At 42.2% G+C, this 11070-nt stretch overlaps 2 long non-coding RNA genes across 2 annotated transcripts; both read right to left on the bottom strand.

Moving 5' to 3' along the window:
- Positions 1 to 933: 933 nt before the first annotated feature.
- On the bottom strand, positions 934 to 4531 carry LOC123095096 (uncharacterized). Its single transcript, XR_006446094.1, has 3 exons — positions 3834 to 4531; positions 3111 to 3207; positions 934 to 1283 (listed from the first exon to the last, which is right to left on the bottom strand). It is a non-coding gene; the product is annotated as an uncharacterized lncRNA (long non-coding RNA).
- Positions 4532 to 5959: 1428 nt separating this feature from the next.
- Positions 5960 to 7039, bottom strand: LOC123095095 (uncharacterized). Its single transcript, XR_006446093.1, has 2 exons — positions 6903 to 7039; positions 5960 to 6808 (listed from the first exon to the last, which is right to left on the bottom strand). It is a non-coding gene; the product is annotated as an uncharacterized lncRNA (long non-coding RNA).
- Positions 7040 to 11070: the final 4031 nt, after the last annotated feature.

Raw genomic sequence — 11070 nt, 5'->3', positions numbered from 1 at the left:
CAGCGTTGGAAAGCTATGGAAAATGCACAACTTTTTTGTATAGAAATGTTTTTCTAATTCCTTACGGTTTTAAAACGAATTCGAATACGATCAAATTTGATGTTGAACGCGATTTTTTTAAAAAGTTTGTCGAAATATGACAAATAATATACCGTTGGATAACTATCAAAAATGCAAAACTTAGTCATGTTGAATGTTTTCTCTACTTCGCAACTGTTTAAGAGTAATTTTGAATACGGCATGACGGATCCTGCTGTTTTCTCGTCTGAAAAACAGAGTAGTCGTACTGATATATGTGTATGTTTGTACTGAGCTATTTTTTGTAGAGTAATTTTGAACGGTTCCGAAAAAGGGTACTTGTACTGATGCGTGCATGGGTGTGTACTAAGCGTGTTTTCGCTAACTAGACTTTGCTATGTTTTTTGGGTAATATTTTTCTCGTAAGTTTTCAACGGTTTACTATATCGTCGCCCCTGTACTTGTGTGGTTTGTATCATCGAACTGAATGATATTTTATTCAAAAGGAAAATGTGTTTGTTTTGTTTCTTTTTTTAACTCAACATTTTTTGACAACGCTGTTCTGAACTTCTCTCATTTTACAACTTGTATTGAGGTACTTACTAAGCAGGATTTTCATGGGGTTTCTTTTTTTGCTTGAACTTTATAATTTGAATTTCTGCCATTTCTTTTATTCCGAACGGACAACCATTTTTAATTCGTACTGAGGTACTTACTACACGCGAACTGGGGTGGCTATCGCGTGCCTCGGCGTGTTTTGAACTCGATGATATTTTTTTCATCAATTTACTGTCCATTTTTTCATCACACTTGAGAGAGTGATTAATAGGTTTACTTACTGGCCAGTAACACATGAACTCCTCAGGCAATAATACATGAACTACTAGGAACATAAATTTTCATCGAGCACTTGAAAACATAAAACATTACATAAAGAGAAGCACCAAACAGTGAATGTAAAAATAACCCCCACATCCATCATATACTGGGAGCTTCCACTTGAATAGGAAAATTTGTTTATCCCTCACCAATTAAAACATGAAACCTAAAGAAAAGAAGTATCGATTTCTCATTGACGTAATAACAAACAGGAGCACAAAATCATAGCTTTTCATCAATGTCAGCATGATGCATCATTGCATTTTTCTCGTTGTTGTTGTTGTCGTTGTCTTCCTGGACTATTGAAAGTGCTCTTCTTGGTCATTTGTTGTCATGGCCAATAACGCTTGAAAGTGCTCTTCCAGGTCTCCACTCTCCCGAAATCCCTAAAACATTAAAAATCAACAGATTTACACAACGAATATAGAAATGCACAAATCAATCTCCTCCTTAAGATTAGTGATGAAGGATGCAATAAATATCATCGACCAAATGACAAAGCATATTATAAATGAGATACATGCTTCTCCAGCCTTAACGAAGGCAAAAAAAAATTTGATTTTTCAATGCATAATAGGCAAGAACGGATCCAAGTCAGAACTAATGCGATTTATTCCATCAAACCACTATGAAAGTTTCTCTTACGTTTTTAACACACAAGTATTAAACTGTTTGCTGCCTTTCCAGTATGAATTGATGGCGTTATACATGTTGAACTGTTACTCAAGAGCGAAATTCAGAAATACATATATATTGGCATACTCCAAATAATTGCATTTTCAAGAACAAAACTTTCTGAACCTTCTATACGAAAGAACTTGAACAATCAGTCCTATGTTGAGTAAGGATCTCCTTCTTCCATCTAGACGGACAGTTGCAGAACTTTGGACGGATCTCCTTCTTCCATATGGACTGACAGTTGCAGAACTTCCATCAGGCAAATCACGAAACAAGCACGAATACAACGATATCAATGAGAAATCGTGAGGGGGAGACGTGGTCGCAGCGGTGGATGAACTTGCACGAATACAACATGGAAAAGCTTATGTAATTGGACTGACAACCGACAAGTAGATGAAATGAACAGAATACAAATACCCGTTGTACTATACACAAATAACATGGAAACACAGATGAAATTGAACTTATGATTGAAGCTACTTTGTAAGTTGTACTGATCAGTACTGTTACTTTGTTGTACCGATGAGCACTAGTATTGATACATGAAAGTTTGTTACTCTGTTAGTCCCCACCCTAAAATCATAGCACTAGTACTGAGTGTGGACTCAGCAGTTTCTGAGCACTAGTACTGAGTGTTCTGAGCACGCACCCGGACGCCCCCACCTCCATGTCTCAGTTCTGGTGAACTAACAGAGGATTTGTTTCCAACAACCTTCCCGGTGGTTCAGTTTTTTTTATTTCTCGAGATCTAATTTTTTAGCTTACCCGACATCTAAACATGAACTAACACGATACTTCTGCTGATATTTTTTTGTCAATGAACTTCTACAATTTAGGTACTAGAACTCACTGATGCTATTTACTCTTCGTTTTCAAGGCATTTTTAGTACATGCCAAACATTAGTTTTTTAAGCACATCCACAGGTTAAACGGATCAGTACATGATGAAGAATGTCAGTTTTCAGAAGCAAAACTTGCACTGAATATGTTCACAGAAGAAGTTGAGCAATGATATGCTTTTTGAAGTAGTATATATAGTAATTTGCTACCTTGCTTTTTGGTCACAATATAGTATTTGAAAACTACCTCCAAGTTACCATATGCTTTGAACTCTTTTAGGTGATATATCTAAACTCACATAATTTTGAAACGTGTATTGATGATATTTTTGCGCACACACCCAACTATCTTGTGTTTTTTCATGAACTGACAAAATAATACAAACCAAACTAATAATGAGTTTAGTACAGAAAACAAATCTCTTCTCTAGGCATTAAGACAAATACCTATCGAACAACAAGCACAAGACAGTAGTGGCGCTTGAGGAGCAGGGGAAGAGGGACAGTACAAACAAGTGCAGCTCAATGATACCATATGCTGAAGAACAAATTTGCCACTTGGGACTGAAGAAAGAAATCACACAGGATGAGCTGAAAATCATAATAGAATGACCATAACTACAATATGAACTGAATATATACCAGAGGAGCATGAACATCCAGGGGGAGATGTGGAAAGGTTGAGATGGGCACCTCTCGAGCTGCGGCATCGAACGGCTTGGCACTGTGTAGTTGAACGATCTGGGGTGGCAGCGGTGAACGGAGGGCACGTCGGGTTGGTGGTTGCTTCCTGGACGGATCAAAATAAAATAAAATTGAGAAACTATGGAGATCTACAGGGATCTTTTCCACGTTTAGGATCCTGGATGATGCAACACAGAGACAAGATGCCATGACACACACACATTCACAGAATTAGGAGGCTCCCATTAGCAACATTCAGAGGCATGCAGCTACAAGTTGTTGCATTGCTAGACCCCATGCCATGCCAAAACAGCTATGCCATCTCTGCTGCATCATGCATCAGTCTCTAAAAGCTGGGAACAAGGTTCATTTGCATCTACTACTGTCCATTGCTCTCCTTCTCACTTTCTTACACACACATGAAAAAGCTATTTGCAAAAAAAGTTTTAGAGAAATATCACCGTAATTACTCTATGGAAGCTATCTTCACTTCTTTAGAACTATTTTCAAGAAGGATGCCAATGATGAACTGAATCAATTAGTTTTGTCTTCTTCCCTCAGGTCTGGATCAAGAGTAGCATCAGTTCAATTCAAACAAAAATGACAGTTTTATGAACTTATGCTAAGCAAGCATACCCATCAACACATGGAATGCCTCGGTGAATTGCACTCCCTCAGTCCCCCCCAAAAAATTAACAGAGGCTGAAGAAAATGAGAGGAAAGCTTTCTGACCGATGCATTGTTGAACGGCCTCGGGTGGCGGTGGTGAACAGACTGCAGTGGCCGTTGTGAACGGCCTGGGGCGGCATCGCGGTGGGTGGCGCGCTGGGGTGAAGCTGCTACTGTCGAAGGGGATCAAGCTTGTCAGTTCAATCAGTCTATGGGCGGCCGAAAACGGGCTTGAAACAGGACGGGGACGACCACACGCGGCAGAGGCCACGGTTCGCTATGTGTAGCGACGAGGTCGAGTTCGCGACCTGCAGCCCGGGGAGGCCGCGACCTGCGGCGGGAGGTTCTACCTTCGGTCGGTGTTCACTGAGGGTGGGAGGTGGGTCCGTGGCGCGTCGCCGGACGTGGGAAGCGGGGAGCATGGCGGGCCGCTGGAGGTGGGAGGCGGGGCAGGGCGCGTCGCCAGAGGTGGGAGGCCCGGGCCGTGGCGGGCCGCCGGAGGTGGGAGGTGGGGGCCGTGGAGCGTCACCGGAGGAGGAAGGCAGGGGATGGCGCGTCACCGAAGGTGGGAGGCGGAGGCTGTGGCGTGTCAACCGGAGGAGGGAGGCGGGGGCTGTGGTGCGTAGCCGGAGGTGGGAGGCAGGGGCCGTGGCACTTCACCGGAGCTGGGAGGCCGGTTGCCAGGGAGTCGTGGCCGGCGGCTGTTGCGCGTGGGGCGGAGGGGATCAGTATAGAGGGAGAAAAGAGGTGGGGATCGTGGGGTGGCTGGGCTGCTTTTTCTTCATTTATCCGGTTTGGAAAATCACTGTCGGGCTCCTATATGTCGTACCTAGCTAAGATGCTTGGCCCACCAACTCCCACTTCGTGTCAGCGGGGCCGATGGATGTAATTAGCTAGGATGCTTGGCCCACCACCTCCCACTTCGTGTCAGCGGGGCCGATGGATGTAATTAATGATCGATACTTTGGTCATACATGCATGTCGCCATGACCTACCATAAAATGGACCATGAATCTATCATTTGGTCAAACGACAGCTCTTGTTGTCGATAAACTACATGGGCCAATAGATTGAACCATCATAAAATCGCACGAGAGGGACCACAAAACCAGCACCTCTTGCATGCGACCCAAAATGATGTACGTTGGGAAGGGGTGATGTGTGTTTTCAATATATAATAATGTACAATTTAGACGTGGTGCCTACCTCTCGATATAGACAATAACCATGAAGGCAAGGTAGTTAAGGACGAGATACACAGGGTATGATGTAGGTCGAACCTAGCAATCCAAGCATGTGGGAGGGAATCCTGACAACGCATGATCTCGAGCTTTGGTGGAGCGACATGTGACGGTGACCGTCCCTAACACGAACCAGGAGGAATCCATTGATGGCCAACACATACCTCTCATTATCGGTCAAAGGATGATATATATATATATATATATATATATATATATATATATATAGGACAAATTTTATCTACAAGCGGTGGTAGTTACCACCTAAGTGTTTGCCTGCCACGTGTCTCATTATTTCTCCATACTAGACGGGTTAGTGGATGTGGGAAACCCAATAGCAGGGTAACTAACTTGCGTCTGATTACCATTCGGTAAAAGAATTAGCAAGAAATTGCGTGCGTTAGTTTCAACAACCTTTTTTTTATTGCGAGGTCTTCCGAACTAACCAACTGTGTTGAATGGATAAGTGGCGTCATGTACCCACGTAAAAAGCAAAAGAGACATGTCAGTATGGCGTGTTGCCGCAAATACCTTGTGCAAGAAATAACGTAAAGTATATTGTATATAATTTGGAAATAGCCGTATACGGTACTTGTTTTTTTGTGTGGGGGGATGATGCTTGGTATTACTAGAAAATAGTACTGTATATTATTGATTGAGCATATAGTATATATGAACTTTTGTTTCTAGGCATACGGAGTATGTAGAATAATCTGAGATGGAATATGGTATGGAGTTTATACACTATGTAGAATAAAAAAGTACTATAGAGTATGTCAGTATGTAGTATGGCTTCCGGTGTATATATACTTCGAATTGTCATATTTAGTAGGGAGTATATATATATATACTTTTAATTGAAACTTAGTATGAAGTAGCGGATAGTATATGTTCAGCGTCGACGAGGATACATATTACATGATGGTATCTTCAAAGCCATAGTGTACATGTCTATACTCTAAGGAGTATGTATGTGTTCCATATGAGGAAGTATGGAGTATGTAGTATATTTCAAAACAAAAAATTAAGTATGGAGTATGTTGCATTCAGAAAAAAAGGTCAAGTATAAAGTATGGAGTATATGGTATTAAAAAACTAAATTTGAAGTGTATCTATAATAGCACAGAAGAGTATGTATCCGCCCGGCCAGAATGAAGTGGAGTACATGTTAATATCTGTCTATTTATATACTGCTAATAATGCATCTGGTATTGATTTCACGGTCCAGTAGGTGCATCATGCATGCGTACGTGATGTCAGCCATGCATCACATGAAGGGGCAACGTTGACCACCGAAAACTACTCATCTCATCATACAAAAAACACTGTTCATCTCACTCGAATACAAGTCTTGCTATCGCTGCTCGGTCATATACGATCTTGATCGGCTCAACATGAAAAGGAGGATTTGCATGGAGAGGCTTCAGTGCGTGATGTTCTTCCAGGATCTTCAATGGATCACGGAGACGGCCGCGTGGCCGGTGCGACTTCGACGCCACCATGCTAGAGCAGTCAGCTAGTCGCTTGTTGGCCGTACTCCCGTGTTTGCCACTGCTGCCGCCAGGCCGTGCAGGTTGTTTCTACTACCACAATAGAACAGCCACCCATCGGCCATGTGCGCTCGTGTGTCCTCGCCGTCACCGTACAAAAATCTCCTGGGTTGGTCACTGAAGGGAATTGAGGTCATGTAGGACGTTGCAGCTTGCAGATGTTGTCGGTGGTAGCAGCAGTAGCAGGTGGTACACGACGGCGGCGGCGGCGGCAATAGCCTACCGAGTTGTCTTCCCAACACGGAAGCTTGCATGAAAAAGAAGTCAATTAGCATCCGGATGCATGCACAGATGTAAATGAAAGAATCATGCATGTGTGTAAATCAATTGCTGAGCCATACCTTTCTGCTAGCAGGTGCACTTTTTGATTTGGTAGTTGAGATAGACGAGCTTGTTTTGGTTCTGTATGCCAGATCCAATCCTTTTCTCGTGGGATGGTACCCGGCGTCCTGATCCAAATAAGTAGCGAGGAAAGAAACGCTCAGCGGAAGCAAGAAAATCGGGAGCTAGCTTAACTAACCCACGAAGCGGGCACGAGAAATCCACTCATTCCCTTTCCATGACCCGCTAAGAATTGCACGGATCACAATGCAATCGGATGGCATGAAGGACGGAGGTAACTACCACCGATGGTAGTAACTATTTTCCCTATATATATATATATACTCGGGGAGCACACAGATATGTGTGTCATCACAAAAAACCGCACAAGGGAGACATGGTCGATCAGAAGACACCATATACACTGCATGCGGCCTGAAAATATGTATGGGTACGGTGGTGTGTGATGTGTTTAAATCCCGAATGCACAACTTTGATGGGTTACCAACTACATTACAAACCGAACACCGTACCCGACTACAAGCCTGGTTCAATACGTACGATGTCGGTTTCCCAACTTCGAAGCGGCGATGGGGGGGGGGTCGTCCCACGCATGTGCTCAAACTTTATTTGGTCTAGCATGGGACACATCTATATCTATATCTATACCCCTATATAGTGTGCAACTAACTTTGAAAGTTGGTCGTTGGATGAAGCCAATCCGACAGTACAAAGATAGCAACTACTGGCCGTTGGATATCATCTACATTCCACCAGATTCTGCCACATGTACAATCTAGAAGACTCCATGGTTGAACTTAAGCATAATGCACAAACCTCAAAACAGAAGCACTTCTCATTTGTTCTCTAGAATCTTCCATCTCTTAATTGCCCAAACTTTTTTTTCTAAATGAATTGTCACCTTTTGTTTTTTACTTTATGCTTTACAATGCACAATTCCATGAATCTTAAAATAGATTTTTTTATAAAACTAATTGATTTTGGATGAGATGAACTATAAGAATTAAACAAACATCTACATCATGCATATATGACTCAAAGCTTACATGCTATAGTGTGGTATTTATTCATAACTTGGTTACCAAATCTCATGCGTGCAATGCACCTGTACCTTACTAGTATCAATAGGAAACCATCATGGTCAAACCCTTCTCGTTGTTGGGTCAAAGGGATAAATTGTGTGGGCCCCCCTAATTGTCGGTAAAGGACAGTATATATACCTCAGGGAGCCCACACATATTTGCCGCGTCTATAAGCCGCACAATGGAGACATGCTCGAGAAGAACACCCTGCCCCCTATACCCCGCATACAACCTGAAAAAGATTTATATAATCGCCAGGATAGGTCAAGTCAATCATTCTTTAATTTTTTAGAGCAAAAATAACCCATAAAAACTTAGTAGGTTCTAATAATCGCCATGACAGGTCAAGTCAACCATTCTTTACTTTTTTAGAGCAAAAAATAACCCAAAAAACATAGTCTAGAAATTAGCAAAACAAGGATCCCAAGGTTTATATAATTGCCATGATAGGTCACTATAGAGATATAATATATCTCTATAATGACCGTGTCATGGCATTTAAATGATGCTTGAGATATGCAACTTCCCAACGGGTCATCCATCCTTGGACTACTCCAGCTCGAGCACGCTTAACTTCTGCGTTCTATTCGACTAGGCTAGCGGATGGGAAGCTGACCCTTGCTGATAAGAATTACCTCCTTGCCCTTAAGTTGTTTCACGCTGGTCACCCTATGGGACCTACTCCCTCCTATCACACACATTTGTGCTTTTAGAAACTGTGTGGGATATTTACATGGCCGATGTGTCGCCGCTAGCCTTCAATGAGCACTGACACTGGTAGCAGGAAAACGATGGGAGAAGAGGCGGAAAACCGATGAGAGGAGTGGCGAGAAATGGTAGCCTGTTTAGAAAACCTAGTAGAGAAGGAAGCATGAGCTAGCACGACTCATGCGCACAATGCTTACCCATGTACTGCATGTGCTATCGAAAGGGCTCAGGGTTGTCGTTCGATCTGGGAGGATCCAATGGTGCACACATACAATCCATGGGGTTTGGGTTCTGGGCAATCAGAACGCACGACTCATATTGGCCACGGTTTAGTAGGCACACGACTTTCATGAGTGAATAATGTGCTATTTGAAAACATTTCGTGGGAAGAATCTTGGTTTTTAAATCCCCGTAAATCCAAAACTCACCCAAAAATCATGAAACCTGGCATGGTGTCACGGCATGGCACATATATGTCGAGGAATTTTTTCGTCCATTTTGGCGAAAGTTTTATTACAAGCCTCTCACAAACCGGAGCTTCTCTCAAAGAAGCCTCGTGGTTCCGATAGGGAAACGTGTCCCCCTTGTCAGCGAAATGTAATCACTACCTCTTTTCGTCTTGTATTTTTTTCTACGGGCAACATGGAACGACAGGATTTCTGTGCTGAAATTTAAACTTATTCAGGGTTCGTTTGGCCTTTTTATACACTAATTGAGTTTCCTAGGCATTTAATGTCCATAATTCAATCTGAACTTCAAATACATGCTCCAGTTCACCCAAATGGCTTGAAAATTTATACATGTGTCCTTGGATGCATGTTTAGGTCCCATGCCAGGAATGGGAACGAATTAAAATCGTACCTGCATCCTGGCTCGTCCTCAAACATTTGGAATTTAGTTTTTAAATCCCCGTAAATCCTAAACTCACCAGAAAGTCATCAAAGGTGGCATGGTGTCATGTCATGACACATATATATCGTGGTAAAAACATTGTCCAATTTGGGCCAAGCTTTATTACAAACCTCTTACAAATCGGAGCTTCTCTCAAAGAAGCCTCATGGTTCCGATAGGGAAACGTGTTCCCCTTGTGGGCGAAACATAATCACTGCCTCTTTTCACCTTGTATTTTGTTCCACGGGCAACATGGAATGACATGATATCCGTGCTGAAATTTAAACTTATTCAGGGTTCGTTTGGCCTTTTTATACACTAATTGAGTTTCCTAGGCATTTAATTTCCATAATTCAAATCTGAACTACAAATAGATGCTCCAATTCACCGAAATGGCTAGAAAAATTATACATGTGTCCTTGGGTGCATGTTTAGGTCCCATGCTAGGAATGAGAACGAGTTACAACCGTACCTGTGTCCTGGCTCGTCCTCAAACATTTCGAATCTCGGTTTTTAAATCCCCATAAATCCAAATCTCACCAAAAAGTCATCAAAGGTGGCATGGTGTCACGTCATGGCACATATATGTCATGGTAAAAACATTACCAATTTGGGCCAAGCTTCATTACAAACCTCTTACAAACCGGAGCCTGTCGCAAGAACCCTCGTTGTTTCGATAGGGAAACGTGTCCCCTTGTGGGCCAAGCGATAATCGCTCCCTCTTCTAGCCTCATATTTTCTTCTACATGCAACACGGAACAACAGGAGACTCACGCTGAACTTTGAAATTATTCAGGGTTCGTTTGACCTTTTTTATTCATTAATTGAGTTTTCTAGGCATTTAATGTCCATAATTCAAATCCAAACTACAAATACATGCTCGAGTGCACCAAAATGTCTAGAAAAAACGGACATGTTTCCTTGGGGTGCATGTTTAGGTCCCATGGAATGAATGGGAATGAATTCAACCGTCTCGCCGTCATGGCTTGGCCACAAACATTGTGAATCTCGGTTTTTAAATCTCTGCAAATCCATAACTCACCAGGAAATCATGAAACTTGGCATGGTGTCACTACATGGTACATATAATTGTCCAATTTTGGCGAAGCTATATTACAAGCCTCTTACATACCAGAGCCTGTCGCAACCCTTGTGGTTCTGATAGGGAAACATACCCCTCTGGTAGGCAAAACGATAATCGATGCCTCTTCTCGCCTTGAACTTTGTTTTCTATAGGCAACATAGAATAACAGGAGTGTCGTGCTAAAATTTGAGACTGTTCAAGGTTTGTTTGGCCATTGTATATATTACTAATTAAGTTTTCTATGCATTCAATGTAGTCCATAATTCAAAATTGAACTACAAGCACATGCTCTAGTGAAGCAAAATGGGTGGGAAATCGTACATGTGTCATTGGGTGCATGCTTAGGTCTCATTTAAGGAATATGAATGAATTACAAACTTGTCATCATCCTGAAACATTCAG

The sequence above is a fragment of the Triticum aestivum genome, chromosome 4B (assembly GCF_018294505.1).
Source record: "Triticum aestivum cultivar Chinese Spring chromosome 4B, IWGSC CS RefSeq v2.1, whole genome shotgun sequence".
Taxonomy (NCBI): Eukaryota; Viridiplantae; Streptophyta; class Magnoliopsida; order Poales; family Poaceae; genus Triticum; species Triticum aestivum.
The sequence above is the reverse complement of the archived record's forward strand: the minus strand, read 5'-3'. Positions and strand labels throughout refer to the sequence as shown.